The following is a 17,748-nucleotide window of genomic DNA, read 5'->3' as shown; positions in this document are numbered from 1 at the left end:
AAATAAATGAAATAGAGACTGAAAAAAATGAAACAACACATCAATGAAACCAACTACTTTTTTTAAAAATGTCAACAAAACTCATATTTCTTTAGCCAGATTTATCCAATGACAGGACTCAATGTATAAAATCAGAAATGAAAAAGAGAAACATCAACCAAAACCACAGAAATATAAATGATTATAGAGTTTATGAAAAATTATATGCTAACAAACTGAACAACCTAAAAGAAATGGATAAATTCCTAGGAATATAAAACCTCAAATATGAATCAGGAAGAAACACAAAATTTGAACAGACAAATTACTATCAATGAAATTGTATCAGTAATCAAAAAACTCTCAACAAACATAAGTCCAGGACCAGATGGCTTCAAAGGTGAATTCTACCAAATATTTAAAGAGTTACTACCTCTTCTTCTCAAGCTTTTCCAAAAAGTGTCAGATAAAAGAAAAATTTCAAATTCATTGGACAAAACCAGCATCACCCTGATACTAAGACCAGATAAAGACACAGGGGGCTGAGGTAGGGGAGACAAAAAATAAAAAGAAAACATAGGCCAATACCTCTGATGAATATACATGTAAAAATCTTCAACAAAATATTCCCAAACCGAATCCAACAATGTATTTAAAAAAAAATCATTCACCACAAACCAGTAAAAATTATTCCCGGGATGCAAGTGTGGTCTCATATTCATAAATCAATCAATGTGATATATCACATTAACAAGATAAAGGATAAAAACCATATGATCATCTCCATAAATGCAGATAAAGCATTTAGCAAAGTATAGCATGCAACCATGATTAAAAGTCCTAACGAAATGGGTTTAGAGGAAACATACTTCAACATAGTAAAAGGTCGTATAGGAAAAACCACAGCTAACCTCAAACTCAATGATGAAAAACTGAGTGCTCATCCTCAGATTAGGAATAAGACCAGATGTCCATCCCCACCACTTTTATTCAACAGAGTACCAGAAGTCCTAGTCACAGCAATTAGACAAGGAAAAGAAATAAAAGGCATACCAATTTTTTTTAAGGTACCCAAATTTGTAACAATGAAGTAAAACTTTCACTATTTGCTGGTGACATTAACACATCTATAGAAAACTCTGAAAACTCCACCAAAAAACTACTAGAACTGATTCATGAATTCAGTAAAGTCATGGGATACAAAATTAATATATAGAAATCTGTTGCATTTCTATACACTACTAATGGAATAGCAGGAAAAAATTAAGAAAATAATTCCATTTATAATTATACCAAAAATAGTAAAATATTTAGGAATAAACTTAACCAAGGAGGTGGAAGATTTCTACTCTGAAAACTATAAAACACTGATGAAAGAATTTGAAGATGACACAAATGGAAAGATATTCCATGTTCATGGACTGGCAGAACAGTGTTAAAATGTCCATATTACCCAAAGCAATCTACAGATTTAATGCAATCCCTATGAAAATACCAACAGCATTTTTCATAGAACTAGAACAAAGAATCCTAATTTGGTATGGAACCATAAAAACCCTCAATGGCCAAAGCAATCTTAAGAAAGATCAAGAAAGCTGGAGGTATCATAAGCCAAGATAAACAAAGCCATAGCAGTCAAAACAGTATGGTACTGGCAGAAAAACAGACACATAGATCAACAGAACAGAATAGACAATGTGGCAATAAATCCCTGTGTTTGTGGTCAATTAATCTAAGACAAAGGAGATAATAATATACAATGAGGGAAAGATAGCATCTTCAGTCAGTGGTGCTGAGGAACCTGGACAGCTACATGTAAAGAATGAAAGTGAACCACTTTCCTACACTACACACAAAAAGAAACTCAAAATAGATTAAGGATCTAAATGTGAGATCTGAAACCATCAAATTCCTAGAAGAAAACACAGGTAGTGATTTCTTTGAGATGTGCCACAGAAACATTTTTCTAGATGTTTTCTCTGGCATGGGAAACAAAAGTAAAATTAAACTACTGAGACTACATCAAAATAAAAAGCTTTTATACAGTGAAGGAAATCATCAACAAAACAAAAATGCAACCTATTGAATAGGAGGAAATACTTGCAAATGATAAATCCAATAAGGGCTTAATATCCAAAATATATAAAGAACTTCTAAAACTCAATACCCAAAACACAAATAATCCAATTTAAAAATGGGTGGAAAAAAACAAAAAACAAAAAAGAAATAAAAAAAATAAAAAAATAAAAATGAGTGGAAGACCTGAGTAGATATTTTTCCAAGGAAGATGCAGAGATGACCAACAGATATATATATAAAGATGCTCAGTATCAGTAATTATTAGGAAAATGAACAAAAATATAATGAGGTATCAACTCAACCTGTCAGAATGACTAAAATCAAAAACACAAAAAATAGTAAGTGTTGACAATAACTGGAGTAAAAGAAAATTTTGTGCATGACAGGTGGGAATGTATATTGGTGCAGCCACTGCAGGAAACAAAAAATAACAAGAAGTGCCCTGGGATCTGATAATTCCACTACTGTGCATTTACCCAAAGAAAAAGAAAATACTAATTTGAAAAGACAGACGCACCCCTATATTTATTGCAATGTTACTTACAATACCCAAGATATGGCAGCAACCCAAGTATCCATCCATAGTTGAATGGATAAAGAAGATGTTACAGATATACTCACAGTGGAATTTGGCTTAAGTGCCATAAAAAGGAATGAAATCTTGCCATTTGCAACAACATGGATAGACCTAGAGGGTATAATGCACAGTGAAAAGCCAGAGAAAGACAAATACAACATGATTTCACTCATACATGGAATTTAAGAAACAAAACAACCTTAACAAAGAAGAGTCACAAGAAATAAGACTATCATATACAGAGAACTGGTAGCTACTACTAAAAGGGAGGTGGTTGGGGGATTGAAAAAAAAGGTGATTAAGTGTACACTATGTTGATGAGCACTGAGAAATGTATAGAATTGCTGAATCATTATATTGTACACTTGAAAGTAATATAACACTATGTTAATTACACTTTAAAGTGAAATAAAATTGGGTGCCTAGGTGGCTTGTTCAGTCAAGCGTATGCCCTGCACTCAGGTCATGATCCTGAGGCCTGGGATTGGGTCCATGTTGGGGAGGGGGGACGGTCCCTGCTCAGTGGAGAGCCGGCTTCTCCCTCTCCCTCCAACCCTCATCACTTCCACTTGTGCTCTCTCTTGCACACTCTCTCTCAAATAAATATTTAAAAAAAAATGAAATAAAATTAAACTGTTATTTATTTATTTTTAATGAAAGTAGAAGAAAAAAGGTATGAACTTCCAGTTATAAGATGAATACGTTCTGGAGAGAAAGTGCACAGCATGTTGACCCTGGTTAATTATACCTTATATATTAAGGTATATATAATATGCCTCTTAGGGTATATATAATACCGTAAGAGATGGGATGTCTGCGTGGCTCAGCAGTTAAGCATCTGCCTTTGGCTCAGGGTGTGACCCTGGGCTTGCGGATCGAGTCCTTCACTGGGTTCACTGAGAGGAGCCTGTTTTTCTCTCTGGGACATACATACATACATAAATGTTATTAAATTACATATTAAATATTATATATTAATATATTATTAAATTATATATATATTCCTAAGAGAGTAAACATTAGGAGATTTCATCACAAGAAAAAAAGCTGTAACTACAGGACCTGACAAATGTTAACTGATCATGGTGATCATTTCAAAATATATACATATAACAAATCACTATGTTATATAGTTTAATACAATATTATAGGTCACTTATGTCTCAATAAATCTGGAAAAAAACACGATTCACTATAAAAAAAAAATAATAATTCGCGGGATCCCTGGGTGGCGCAGCGGTTTAGCGCCTGCCTTTGGCCCAGGGCGCGATCCTGGAGACCCAGGATCAAATCCCACGTCGGGCTCCCGGTGCATGGAGCCTGCTTCTCCCTCTGCCTGTGTCTCTGCCTCTCTCCCTCTCACTGTGTGCCTATCATAAATAAATAAAAATTTAAAAAAAAAATAATTCGCATTACTGAATGGTAAGGAACTTGAAAATCCAGGATAAAATCAGTGATTTTCTAGGAAAATTCCAATTACAAAATATTGATTCAACAGATGACTGACAATCATGTATTAACAATAGAACTGAGAACTCAAAAGCACAAATAGCTTTCAAGGAAATTAGGAAAATCTAGGATCAGATTTCTATGCTACTTAAGATATTCTAAACCAATATTTCCCTTTCTAATTAAATACCTGCAATATACTCTTAACAAAACAAAAAATGGCAAAGAAAAAAATATTTTTGACTCCTATCACTTAGAAAAATTGACACAAATATCCTGGATTACATTTTACCTACACTCAAGCAGGCCAATTAAATTCTCTCTGATGAAGTCCCAATAGTTCATTTTTGCTTTTGTTTCTTTTGCCTTTGTGGATGTATCTTGCAAGAAGTTACTGTGGCCGAGTTCAAAAAGGGTGTTGCCTGTGTTCTCCTCTAGGATTTTGATGGAATCTTGTCTCACATTTAGATCTTTCATCCATTTTGAGTTTATCTTTGTGTATGGTGTAAGAGAGTGGTCTAGTTTCATTCTTCTGCATGTGGATGTCCAATTTTCCCAGCACCATTTCTTGAAGAGACTGTCTTTCTTCCAGTGGATAGTCTTTCCTCCTTTATCGAATATTAGTTGACCATAAAGTTGAGGGTCCACTTCTGGGTTCTCTATTCTGTTCCATTGATCTATGTGTCTGTTTTTGTGCCAGTACCACACTGTCTTGATGACCACAGCTTTGTAGTACAACCTGAAATCTGGCACTGTGATGCACCCAGATATGGTTTTCTTTTTTAAAATTCCCCTGGCTATTCGGGGTCTTTTCTGATTCCACACAAATCTTAAAATAATTTGTTCCAACTCTCTGAAGAAAGTCCATGGTATTTTGATAGGGATTGCATTAAACGTGTAAATTGCCCTGGGTAACATTGACATTTTCACAATATTAATTCTGCCAATCCATGAGCATGGAATATTTTTCCATCTCTTTCTGTCTTCCTCAATTTCTTTCAGAAGTTCTTCATCAAAATAAGAAGTTTTTGCACAGCAAAGGATACAGTCGACAAAACTAAAAGACAACCTACAGAAGGGAGGAGATATTTGCAAATGACGTATCAGATAAAGGGCTAGTTTCCAAGATCTATAAAGAACTTATTAAACTCAACACCAAAGAAACAAACAATCCAATCATGAAATGAGTAAAAGACATGAACAGAAATCTCACAGAGGAAGACATAGACATGGCCAACATGCACATGAGAAAATGCTCTGCATCACTTGCCATCAGGGAAATACAAATCAAAACCACAATGAGATACCACCTCACACCAGTGAGAATGGGGAAAATTAACAAGGCAGGAAACCACAAATGTTGGAGAGGATGTGGAGAAAAGGGAACCCTCCTGCACTGTTGGTGGGAATGTGAACTGGTGCAGCCACTCTGGAAAACTGTGTGGAGGTTCCTCAAAGAGTTAAAAATAGACCTGCCCTACGACCCAGCATTTGCACTGTTGGGGATTTACCCCAAAGATACAGATGCAATGAAACCTGCACCCCGATATTTATAGCAGCAATGTCCAACAATAGCCAAACTGTGGAAGGAGCCTCGGTGTCCATCAAAAGATGAATGGATAAAGAAGATGTGGTTTATGGATACAATGGAATATTACTGAGCCATTAGAAATGACAAATACTCACCATTTGCTTCAACATGGATGGAACTGGAGGGTATTATGCTGAGCTAAGTAAGTCAATCGGAGAAGGACAAACATTATATGTTCTCATTTATTTGGGGAATATAAATAATAGTGAAAGGGAATATAAGGGAAGGGAGAAGAAATGTGTGGGAAATATCAGAAAGGGAGACAGAACATGAAGACTCCTAACTCTGGGAAAAGAACTATGGGTGGTGGAAGGGGAGGAGGACGGGGGGTGGGGGTGAATGGGTGACGGGCACTGACGGGGGCACTTGACGGGATGAGCACTGGGTGTTATTCTGTATGTTGGTAAATTGAACACCAATAAAAAATAAATTTATTGAAAAAAAAAGAATGAATTAAGACATTTATTCCTTTAAGTTTCTAACAATTCCTTCAGTCTTCTTTACAGATAAATTCCGCATGCTATTATTATGCGTTAATTATAGTAATTAAAAATTAAGTTTTTTAAAAAATCATTATAATATAAAATATTTTCTTTAGGGCAGCCTGGGCGGCTCAGCGGTTTAGCTTCATCTTCAGCCCAGGGCCTGATCCTGGAGTCCTGGGATCGAATCCCACATCGGGCTTCCTACATGGAACCTGCTTCTCCCTCTGCCTGTGTCTCTGCCCCTCTCTGTTTCTTGAATAAACAAATAAAATCTTAAAAAAAATAAAATAAAGCATGAAGAACCATATAATATTTATCTGCCAAATTTATATAGATTTGTTTTAGTAGAACACAATTCCATCTAACTTTGCCAAACTCTGTTTGTTCCCAACAAATAAAATTCCACTTAACATTCACTGTCTTAATAAACATTCTATGGTGAAGATTTCGAAAAATGGTATTCCTCAGAAATTGATTTATAGGGTGTTGCTCTTGTTTCAGATACAAATGTGTAAACTACTGAAGTGTATTAAACTTGGAAGCTAAATAAAATAAAGGCCTGAGTATTAATCTGTACATGACAATAATTTTCAAGAATCAAAGGGTATTTAATGTTATATTAAAGCATACGTATTGCTAGGTAATGCTAGAACTTGACATTATAATTACATTAGTATCAAGAATGATAACAATTTATGTGTGCCTGCAAATTAGTGATGATCTTCCAGCTTTGATTAGCAGGAAATATGTTCATTTAAATGACATTAGTTTTGTCCACATAGGTTAAGTAGCACACTCAAGCCCATGTGCAATTCTACACTATGTCTATATTCAGTCTACAATGTCTACATTATATAAAAGGAAAGGAAAAGTCCTTATGTCCAAACAACATGTAATTCAATAAAGAGCTTTGTAGTGATGGTACTAACTACTGCCTCAAGTCCAAGACTCTCAACTACAATAAAGACATATTGGGATCCCTGGGTGTCTCGGCGGTTTAGCCGAGGGTGTGATCCTGGAGACCTGGGACCGATTCCCAGATCGGGCTCCCTGTGTGGAGCCTGCTTCTCCCTCTACCTGTGTCTCTGCCTCTCTCTCTCTCTCTCTCTCTCTCTGTCTCTCATGAATAAATAAATAAAATCTTTAAAAAAATTAAAAAATAAAGACATATTTGTAGAAATAGATATAGGTATCGAACTCTGTCAATGCAGATTATGTGTGGATGTGCGTGTAGGCAGGTAGGTCGATAAGTAAATAGATCCAGAGAGAGAGAATGAGAGATATTTTGGCTTGTGTCACATCTTGAAATTGAGGCCTAAATCTTGACTGTGCATTATAGAGAGAAGTCACCTCTCCAAACCTGCCTATCTGAGCCCAGACAGAAAGTGCTCTTAGTCAAATTCTTATGTCACCTCCCCTATATCTGCACAGTTCTTAGGTTCAAGAACTCTGCTGCTTAAGAAGGACCAATTGTGACAGTCTAGTGACAGATATTTTCCCTGAAGATATTATAGAGGAAAATACTGAAGAACTTATAGGAAAGTTTTTATAGATTATTTTTCCTTTCTAATCTAAAATTTGTCAATTTACATTCTTAATAACGTGTCTGCTGGAAAATTATGTTTTTGGTAGTGCTTATAAAGCTATAAAGATCCATCTGCTTTTTAATAAATTTGTATATTTTCCTACAAAATGTATCCCTGAAAAATAGTTAGAAAAAAACACAAAATGAGTCCCAGAGAAACTGTTAGAAAAAGACCTTGGAATTTTATTTTTTGAAGGACATTTAATGAAGTATACCATAATCAAAGATATTTTATTATAAAAGTAAATAGAATAAAACATTTAACATTTTCATTTAAATTATAAATGTTAGCAGAAGAAAATGGTGCAAAGTAACCTGTGCCATAAGCAGGGGCACAGGACAAATTACACAAATGCCAAGTAGACTTTTGTGATCTGCAGATTTCTGAAAACAAATTTCAAGATTCTCAAGAGCACCAGATATTTTACTCTTAATGGGTACTTTTTTTGGCAGAAAGCATTTGCAGTTCCCTGAAGCATTCGCATTTCTCCACACTTAAGCTACTTGCCAGATATAAATATGAAAATAGACAATTTCTAATTCAGAGGATTGCCAGTTCAGTGCTTAGTATTACACATTTTAATGCTTGATCATTTAGTATTTCCACAATAATTAAAACCAATTCTTTCAAATTGAATTACTCATTTGATGTGCCTTACGTTAACTGCAAAACCACCTACTATACTGAAAACACACGTCTGAAAGACAGAGGATATCTTTCCCAGGAAAGCCTGCCTCAGAATGATTATTTCTATCTGATGTTATAGAAAAAGCTTTGACAATAGGCACATATCAATTCTACACAATTCAGCTCATCCTTCTATGATTGATGCATAATAGATACTATTATAGTTGTTCCAAACATTCTTGTTCCTCTTTGTCACTCTCTATCATACCATGACTCGAAAGACAATGAGCAAGATACTGCTTTTGAAAAGCTTTGATCTACTGCAGCATCTAGAGGCAGAACTGAAAAGAAAGAAATGGGAATGGAAAGAGATTACAGAAAACAAGTCACTGCTCATTCCCATGCAGAGCATAAAAATATCACCGAGCCAAAGTTTAGAAAAAAATGTAGTCCAACTAATGCAAGAAAATGTGTTTGATATGATCTATCAATCATATTACAGTAATAACTATAATTTGAAAATTAAAAAGTTGAATTTTTAATCCTAATATCAACTTTATTTTTTTGTTTTATTTTGCTTTATTAGAACTAAATGTGTTGTATGACAACTGAAAAAACAAGTATTCTATTTTCCCAATGCCTTTTGAATCTAAAACATCAGTGTAAGTAAAAATAAAATAGAAAGTATTAGGAAAAAATGACCAGTGTTATTTCTTCACATGGAAGGCTCTACATTTAACATTCCTCTTACTGCCTGGGGCTCTTCATACTGTCTATAGATTTTTGATGGTATATTTTGAAATGTGATGCTCTGAAAGGTATTTTATAAAGCAAGTTTGCTATTTTTCCTACCATAGTAAAAAATGGAAAGACCTCATCTTATTGCTTGCTCTTTAGAACAAAATATTTTTAAACGTCCACTAGTAGGTTTGATAGTGCTGTATGAACAGAACAAAATGTCCATTTTTTCCACTAAATTCTTTACTATATTAATTATAACTATTCAAGGCAAAGTTTACTGATTTTAGGATTAAAGACTCATTAATTTTCAAGGCATAACAAATGTGTTTTAAGATAACAGGTTTTCATTGATAACTTTTTAGACTATAGTAGTTTTTCCTACAGATTTTCTACATTATACTGGAACACTGTCATCCTATTTTTTAAGTGACTATTATAAAGCTCACAGTATATATCATTAACCTAGCGTAGTCAACCTTTAAGTATCATTTCATATATAGTGTAAGAATCTTAAAATAGTATCCATTTCCTTCTTAATTTTATATGCTTTGTCATTCTTTTTACCTCTATATATGTCAGAACTCTACAAGGCATTGTTAGTACTTCAGCATCATCTCTTAAAGCAGTTAAGATTATGAAAAATATCTATTATATATTACCATGATTTTTTTAAAGATTTATATTAGAGAGAGAGGGAGAGAACACGTGTGCACACATGGGAGTGCAGAGGGAGGGGCAGAGGAAGAGAATCCCAAGCAGACTCCCCACTGAGCAGGGAGCCCATGCAAGGCTTGTTCCTACAACCCCCAGACCAGAATCTGAGTCAAAATCAAGAATTGGATGCCCAACCAACTGAGACACTCAGGTGCCCCATATTTTACCATGATTTTTACCCTTTCCACTGTACTATTTCTCTGACTAGTTCTCAATTTCTGTTACCATTTTCCTCTGTTAAAAAGAACTCCCTAAAAAATTCTTTCAGCACAGGCCTGAGGCAGTAAATCTTCCAGCTTTTATTTGTTTACCTAACAAAAGTTTTATTTTGCATTTATTTTTAAAGATACATTTCCTAGCTAACAAAGTCTATATTGAAAGATTTTTCTTTCATTAAAGATATCATTTCATTTTTTTCTGGGCTGTATACTTTCTAAGTAAAAGTCTGATGAAATTATTACCTTTGCCCCTTTGTAGTTTTTTTTCTTCGTTTACTTTCTTTCTTTCTTTTTTTTTTTAATCACTGAGTTTTAGCTATTTGACTATGATGTGTGTGTTTTTGGGAAACTACAACCTGAGCCGAAATCAACAATTAGACACCTAACCACCTGAGCCATGCAGGCACCCCTTATTTATAGTGTTCTTATTTGATATTTAAGAAAGTTCCTTCCAGCCTGATGAAATCTCCAATCTGCTTCTATATGATGCTCAGTTTTTCAATAGTTGTTAATTATAGTCATTTAAAAATTTAGCATCATTTCAATAACTGGGTCATTTTGAAACTAGATTTTTATTACATTACCTCTTGATTATTGATTGGTTTTCCTATTTATCTCATTAACTTGTTACTAAGTGCTGGGTATCATATGTGGAATATTGAGACCAAGCAAGGTAGCAGTTATGGTTTAAAAGCAGTATAACTTTTCTTTTGTCATGCTGCCAGTGTGACGAACTGCTATTCTAAACAGGAGTTTGGCTTTCTGTAGATTTTGTTGTTTATGTCATAATCTTCTCTTTGCCACAGATTTTAAATACCTATAGCAATTAGCTATTGTTACCTTGTTCTTAGATTGTGACCTGAGGTACCTGAGGTTTTTTTCAGTATTCCAGCTTCACCTTCATGATCAGCAATATCTGTAAGATTTGCAAATAATTTGCCATTCTGGATTTTGTCTTTTAACTTTCTAGATGATATTCTATGATCAAAAAAGTTTTTAATCTTCATACACAATAAAAATTAGACTTAGAGAAACACCTCAACATAATAAAGGCCATAAATGAAAAACCCACAGCTAACATCACACTCAATGGTGAAAAACTGAGAGCTTTTCCCCTAAGAGAAGAAAAGGATGTCCACTCTCACCACTATTAACCAAAAAAGTACTGAAAGTACCAGCCACAGAAATCAGACAAGAAAAATATAATAAAAGGCATCCAAATTCATAACAAAGAAGTCAAACTTTCACTATTTGCTGGTGACATGAATCTATCTATAGAAAATGCTAAAGACTCCACCGATAAACTACTAGAACTGATACATTAATTCAGTAAGGTCACAGGATGCAAAATTAATATACAGAAACATGTTGTATTTCTACACACTAATAATGAGTAGCAGAAAAAGAAATTAAGAATCCTATTTACAATTACACCAAAAATAATAAAATACCTAAGAATAAACATAACCAAGCAGGTAAAAGGCCTATACTCTGAAAACTATAAGACACTGACAACACAAAATGAAAATGACACAAATAGAAAGATATTCCATACTCATGGATTGGGAGAATAAATATTGTTAAAATGCCCAAAATTATCCAAAGCAATCTACATATTTAATGTAATCTCTATGAAAATACCAATAGCATTTTTCACAGAACTAGAACAAAGAATCCTAAAATTTGTATGGAACCACAAAAGGTTCCAAATAACCAAAGCAATCTTTTGAAGAACAAAACTGGAAGTATGACAATCCCAAATTTCAAGATAGGCTACAAAGCTGTAGTTATAAAAATAGTATGGTACTGGCACAAAAACAGACACACAGATCAATGAAATAGATCTGTGAGCCCAGATATATACCTACAGTTATATAGTCAATGAATCTAAGACAAAGGAGGTAAGGAAATGCAATGGAAAAAAAGTCTCTTCAACACATGGTGCTGGGAAAACTGGACAAAAAAAACTGAAACTGGACCACTTTCTTGCACCACACAAAAGAATAAATTCAAATCAGATTAAAGACCTAAATGTGAGACCTGAAAACACAGAAATCCTAGAAGAGAACATAGGCAGTAATCTCTCTGAGATCTGCTATGATCACATTTTTCTAGAAATGTCTTCTAAGGGAAGGAAAACAGAAGCAAAACTAAAGCATTGGGACTACATCAAAATAAAAAGCTTCTGCAAAGGAAAGGAAGCAATTAAGAAAACTAAAAGATAATCCACTGAATGGAAGAAGATATTTTCAAATGATATATATGATGAGGGTTAATATCCAAAATATATAAATAACTTATACAACTCAACACCAAAATTACAAATAACCCAAATACCAAATAGGAAGACAACATGAACACACATTTCTCTAAAGGAGACATATAAATGGTTAACAGACAAAGGAAAAGATGCTCAATCTCACCAATCATTAGGGAAATGAACAATAAAACTAAAAGGAGATTATCTCATACGTGTCACAATGGCTACAATCAAAAACACAAGAAATAACAAGTGTTGGTGAGGATGTTGCAGAAAAGGAACCCTCCTCCACTGCTGGTGGGAATGCAAAGTGGGGCAGCCACTGTGGAAAACAGTATGGAGGTTGCTCAAAAATTTAAAGGTAGAACCACCCTACAACTCAGTAATTACAGTACAGGGTATTTGCCCAAAGAGTACCAAAACACAAATTTGAAAGCATAACATATTCTTATGTTTATAGCAGCATTATTTACAATGGCCAAATTATGGAAGCAACCCAAGTGTCTATCAATTGATTAAAAAAGAAGTTATATATATATATATATATATATATATATATATATATATATGTATTTTTAATGTGTATTTTTTAACAAATTACTTAAGGTCTTCAAGTTATATAGGTCAAGTCAGAATGTTCATTTCTTTTTTTCCCCCCAGAGTCAGTTTCCGTAGTTTGTGCATTTCTAGGAATATTTGTTGGCATATGAGTTTATATAGGATTCTTCCAAAATCCTTTTTGCTCCTACGGGGTCAGCCCTATAAATTCCCCTCTTTCATTTGATTCCAATAATTTAAGTCCTTTTTTACTCCTGTCAATCTAGATAAAGTTTTGTTAATTTTAACAACTTTTTCAAAGAACCAACTTTTTGGTTTCATTGATTTTTCTCTATTGCTTGCCTATTCCCTATTTCTTTTATTTCTGCTCTAATCTTTATTTCTCCTCTTTGTTTTAAAGGTGTAGTTTTTTTCAGTGTTCAAAAGTGAAAGTTTAGGTTGTTAATTTTCAAGCTTCTTTTCTTTTTATTTTTTTTTTAATTTTTATTTATTTATGATAGTCACAGAGAGATAGAGAGAGAGAGGCAGAGACATAGGCAGAGGGAGAAGCAGGTTCCATGCACCGGGAGCCTGACGTGGGATTCGATCCCGGGTCTCCAGGATCGCGCCCTGGGCCAAAGGCAAGCGCCAAACCACTGCGCCACCCAGGGATCCCCCTTTCTTTTTAATATAGGCATTTACTACTATAAATCTACCACTACTGGTTAGTTTCATCCAATAAATTTTAGTGTGTTATCTTTGTTTTTATTTATTGTATAATATTTTCTTATTCCCTTTTGATTTCTTCTTTGACTCACTGGTTATTTAGGAGTGTGTCATTCAATTATCAAATAATTATGAGTTTCCAAATTCTTCCAGCTATCATGTTTGGTTGTTTTTTCTTTATTCTTTTTGTTTTTTTATTTTTCTTTTTTTATTTGAGAGAGACAAACAGAGCATGTGCATACAAATGCGCTCAAGAAGGAAAAGGGCAGAGGGAGAGGGAGAAAGAAGTAGCCTTCTGCTGGGAAGGGAGTCCAATATAGGGCTTGATCTCTGGACCCTGAGATCATGATCTAAGCCAAACTTAAGTCTCAAGAGTCAGGCACTTAACCAACTGAGCCACCCCAGGCACTCCCACCAGCTAGGAGTTTCTAATTTCATGCCATTGTGACCAGAAAACATACTTTGTATGATTTCTATCCTTAAAGTCATTGAGATTTGGGGCACCTGGGTGGCTCAGTTGGTTAGTAGACTGCCTTTGGCTCAGGTCATGATCCCAGGGTCCTGGGATCAACCCTGCGTCTAGACCCTGCTCAGCAGGGAGTCTGCTTCTCCCTCTGGCTCTGCTGCTCCCCTCCATTCATGATCTCTGTCTCTATAAATAAGTAAAATCTTAAAAAAAAGAAAAAGAAAGAAGAAAAAAAGAAAGAAAGAGAAGAGAAAGAAAGAAAAGAAAAGAAAAGAAAAAAAAAAAAAAGAAAAGAAAAGAAAACATGTAATTGAGATTTCTTTTATGACCTAGCATATGGTCTATTCTGGAGAATGTTTTGTGTGCACTTGAGAAGAATGCATATTCTGCTTTTGTTGGGTAGAACGTTCTAAAAATGTCTGTTGGTTCTAGTTGCTTTATAGAGCAGTTTAAGTTTCTATTTTCTGATCTCCTGTCAGATTTTCTACCCATTATTGAAAATGGGATATTCAAGTCTCTGATTATTATTGTTGAATTATTTACTTCCCTGTTTTTGCTTCACATACTTCAGTACTCAATTATTTACTGAATACATGTTTATAATCACTACACCCTCCTGACATATTGACCTTTTTATCAATATACTCCCATTTCTTTATATTCTTATAATTGGGGGAGAGGGGCAAAACTGAAAATTTTATATAATACAGAGTAGCAACTCTATTATTCCACCCCTTTCCATGGGGCTTGTTATTATCATTACTTGCTTGGTCATCTAGTGACTACATTATTTTAATGAAGTTGATCTCCCCTCACCATCAGCATCAGCTTCTGATGTTGTTCCTCAAAGGAGTACATCAGGTATACCCACACTCAGACTGAAATGACAGTGATACTAGTGGGACTCTTTTCATCTATTTCCCCTAACCGCCTCTAAAAGTTAAACTGTACCAATTACCAGCTAGCTGATCTATTGTTTTTAATAATGCCCAGGGCATAAATTGTTCTACAAACTAATCCAATCAAACATGACTTCTCTGAAGTTAACAGTTTCTGATAAGCATTTCATTTTGTTCTGATGCCAGAACTTCTATTCTGTTCCATTATTCCCTAAATTCTCTCCTTCAAACTATTTGACCTACAGTTTAGCCTGTAGCTTGAATCTCCTCCCATATGGCTTCACCACAATCTCCACTATTCTTCAGAGTGCCTTCAGGCTTAAATTTCTTCACTCTGTTGCAAATGAAATAAGTTCCTTAGGAATAAATTAGTAGGAAACTGGTTTTGGTTTTTTGTGGGTTTTGTTTTGTTTTGTTGTTTTGGCCTGTTTCTCCCCCTGGACAAAATCTCTGAGCTAAAGTTCTGGATTTGATGTGGGGGCAATGGCAGTCTTCTGAGTAACACTCTGCTCTAGGAATCCAGCATTTTGTAGGTGGGGGCAAGAGTATAGGGTTCTCTTAACTTGCCGATCTTAGTAAGAAAGCACCAGCTCCAAAGTCAGGGCAAAAGTGACCAGGGCTCCAGTATTTTAGCATGCTGCACCGAAGGCAGACTCTCTGTTCAATGAGTAGGGGCTGAGTAGAAGAAGAGACCCTCTACCTCTCAACTGTATTCATCCAGGACTTAGCCTCAGTAACAGGTAGCTGATCACTGAAATAGGAAACACTGATTCTCTACTCATCCTGGGAAGAAAGTCTCCCTCTGGGAGCTAGGAGAACAATATCTGAAGTCCTTGAAGGCAGTGGTGTGGAATAGAGCATCTGCTTCACGAACCTGGGAATGGGCAGCAAAAGAGGAGTACTAGTTTAAATATTAAAAACTCACTTTTATTACTAAATTTTCAGAGGCGTTCTTGAACAGATGTTTCTTCACTCACTATTTACCTTTGGGACCATTTCCAGAGATGTTAAGTGTTTGTTTGTTTGTTTGTTGTTTTAAAAACAGTTTTCACCAGTTTCACTGGAAAACAGGCAGCATAGCTCCTCATGCTATCATTTGGAAGTTTATCACTGGATTTCCTCTTAACTGCTTGTAAGGTAGTCACCTCTATCACCTCCATTCTGTCAGGACAGAAGAGTTGTTTTGTTCTTTTTCTCTGAGAAACAACTAAGGAATTGAGTCAACTTGTTTTACCTTATATCCCCAGCTTTCTAACAGATTCACCCCAAATCATGATATTGTAGGTTGTTGGATTTTTTACATGGTTAGGTTGGGGTGATACATTCTTTACTTTGTACATCCTAAGTTGTTATTTGTTTTTATTTTTCATATTAAGTAGATTTTATTTAGCTCTCCTACTTTGTAGATGGTAAAACTATAATGGGTGCAGTTTAGGAGGCAGAATGAGAAAATAACAAAACTATCCTAAGTTTTCTATATCTAAACAATATCTTGAGTACAAATATGCCCAGACATTATTAAATAAGCTATGTTTTTGATTATCCTTTGAATTTCTAGTGTGTTCAGAAATAGATTATTAATTCAGTTATTTATTTAGCAAACATTTCTATATATGATACTCTATGCTGCGGTTGTCAGCGAGTAAACCTTAAGTCTTATCTTTCAGAAGATCATAGTCTACTAGAAGAAATACACGTAGACAGAAAACTAAAGAAAGATTCAACAGCCACTCAGCCATCCTGTGATCCTGTCCCTGCATGGTCCACTCTGACTCCCCAAGTAAAACCAGTTTCATGAGTTTCCCAGGCCTCCAGCCAGTGGGCTTTAGTGAGCTAGATGAGATGCAGTGCTTTCCCGGGGCCCCACAGGTCTGTGTGTCTATCCCTAGTACTCTGTAAGGCTGGATAAGGAGGAAGAGCCTGTCCAGAATCTCTACAGGACAGGAAAACAAGGGAAAATCTCAACATAGAGAAACTCTACAATGAAAATGAAGATAAAGCTGGAAATTGAGGGAAAGCCAGAAGATTTAAGTAGAGCCTAAAGAAGAAAAATCAGATGAGGAAGAAAAGCTGAAGTAGAGGGGAAGCCAGGGCATAATGGAAAGCTCCACAATGAGGGACAGCCAGATGATAAGAAACATCCAGAAGATGAGGAAAAGCAAGAAAGTAGGGCAAGTCTGAAAATAAGGGAAAACCACAAAATGAAGGCAAGCTAGAATCTGTCAAAGGCTGAGAGTGAGTTGTGAGTTGCCAACAAGTGCCTATCTGAAGATTACATACCCAAGAAAGCAAAAAGAAAAACAGATAGGGGGATGGATGATTCCCCCAAGGACTATCAGGAGGATTTAGAAGAAAGGCACTTGGGCAGTGAGGAGATGATGAAGAATGCGGAGATATGTCAAGGGCTCAGGAAGAGCTAAGAAAAAAAAAAAAAAAAAAAAAAAAAAACGAAAAATGGGTGGTTTTCATTGGATGCAAGGAGATGTACAAGATCCATTCACTCCAAGGAAGCAACGAGGTATCAGAGGAATGCAGGACAGAGGTAGAGGCCAAAGGAGCCTACATGATATCCCATATCTTTAATAACCTGAGCCTTCAATTCTAATTTCTCTGAAGAGAATATTGTTGACCCTGCTTTCCCTGGAAGGCATTTGCCAGGCTATGTGCTTTAACCTTAAACTGATAACTTTGCTTTAGGTATCACTCTTGTTGCCAGCAGCCTTTGAATCTGACTACAGTGGTTTCTGTCTTTTTGTAGGGGATTTTCACCCATGTACATGAAGAAGATGTATATGGTACACTGTAAAATAACAA

General features: G+C 35.2%; 1 pseudogene; it reads left to right on the top strand.

Moving 5' to 3' along the window:
• Positions 1 to 827: 827 nt before the first annotated feature.
• Positions 828 to 17,517, top strand: LOC129514133 (transcription elongation factor A protein-like 3; annotated as a pseudogene).
• Positions 17,518 to 17,748: the final 231 nt, after the last annotated feature.

Source organism: Nyctereutes procyonoides, unplaced genomic scaffold (assembly GCF_905146905.1).
Source record: "Nyctereutes procyonoides isolate TBG_1078 unplaced genomic scaffold, NYPRO_anot_genome, whole genome shotgun sequence".
NCBI classification, from domain to species: domain Eukaryota; kingdom Metazoa; phylum Chordata; class Mammalia; order Carnivora; family Canidae; genus Nyctereutes; species Nyctereutes procyonoides.
The sequence above is the reverse complement of the archived record's forward strand: the minus strand, read 5'-3'. Positions and strand labels throughout refer to the sequence as shown.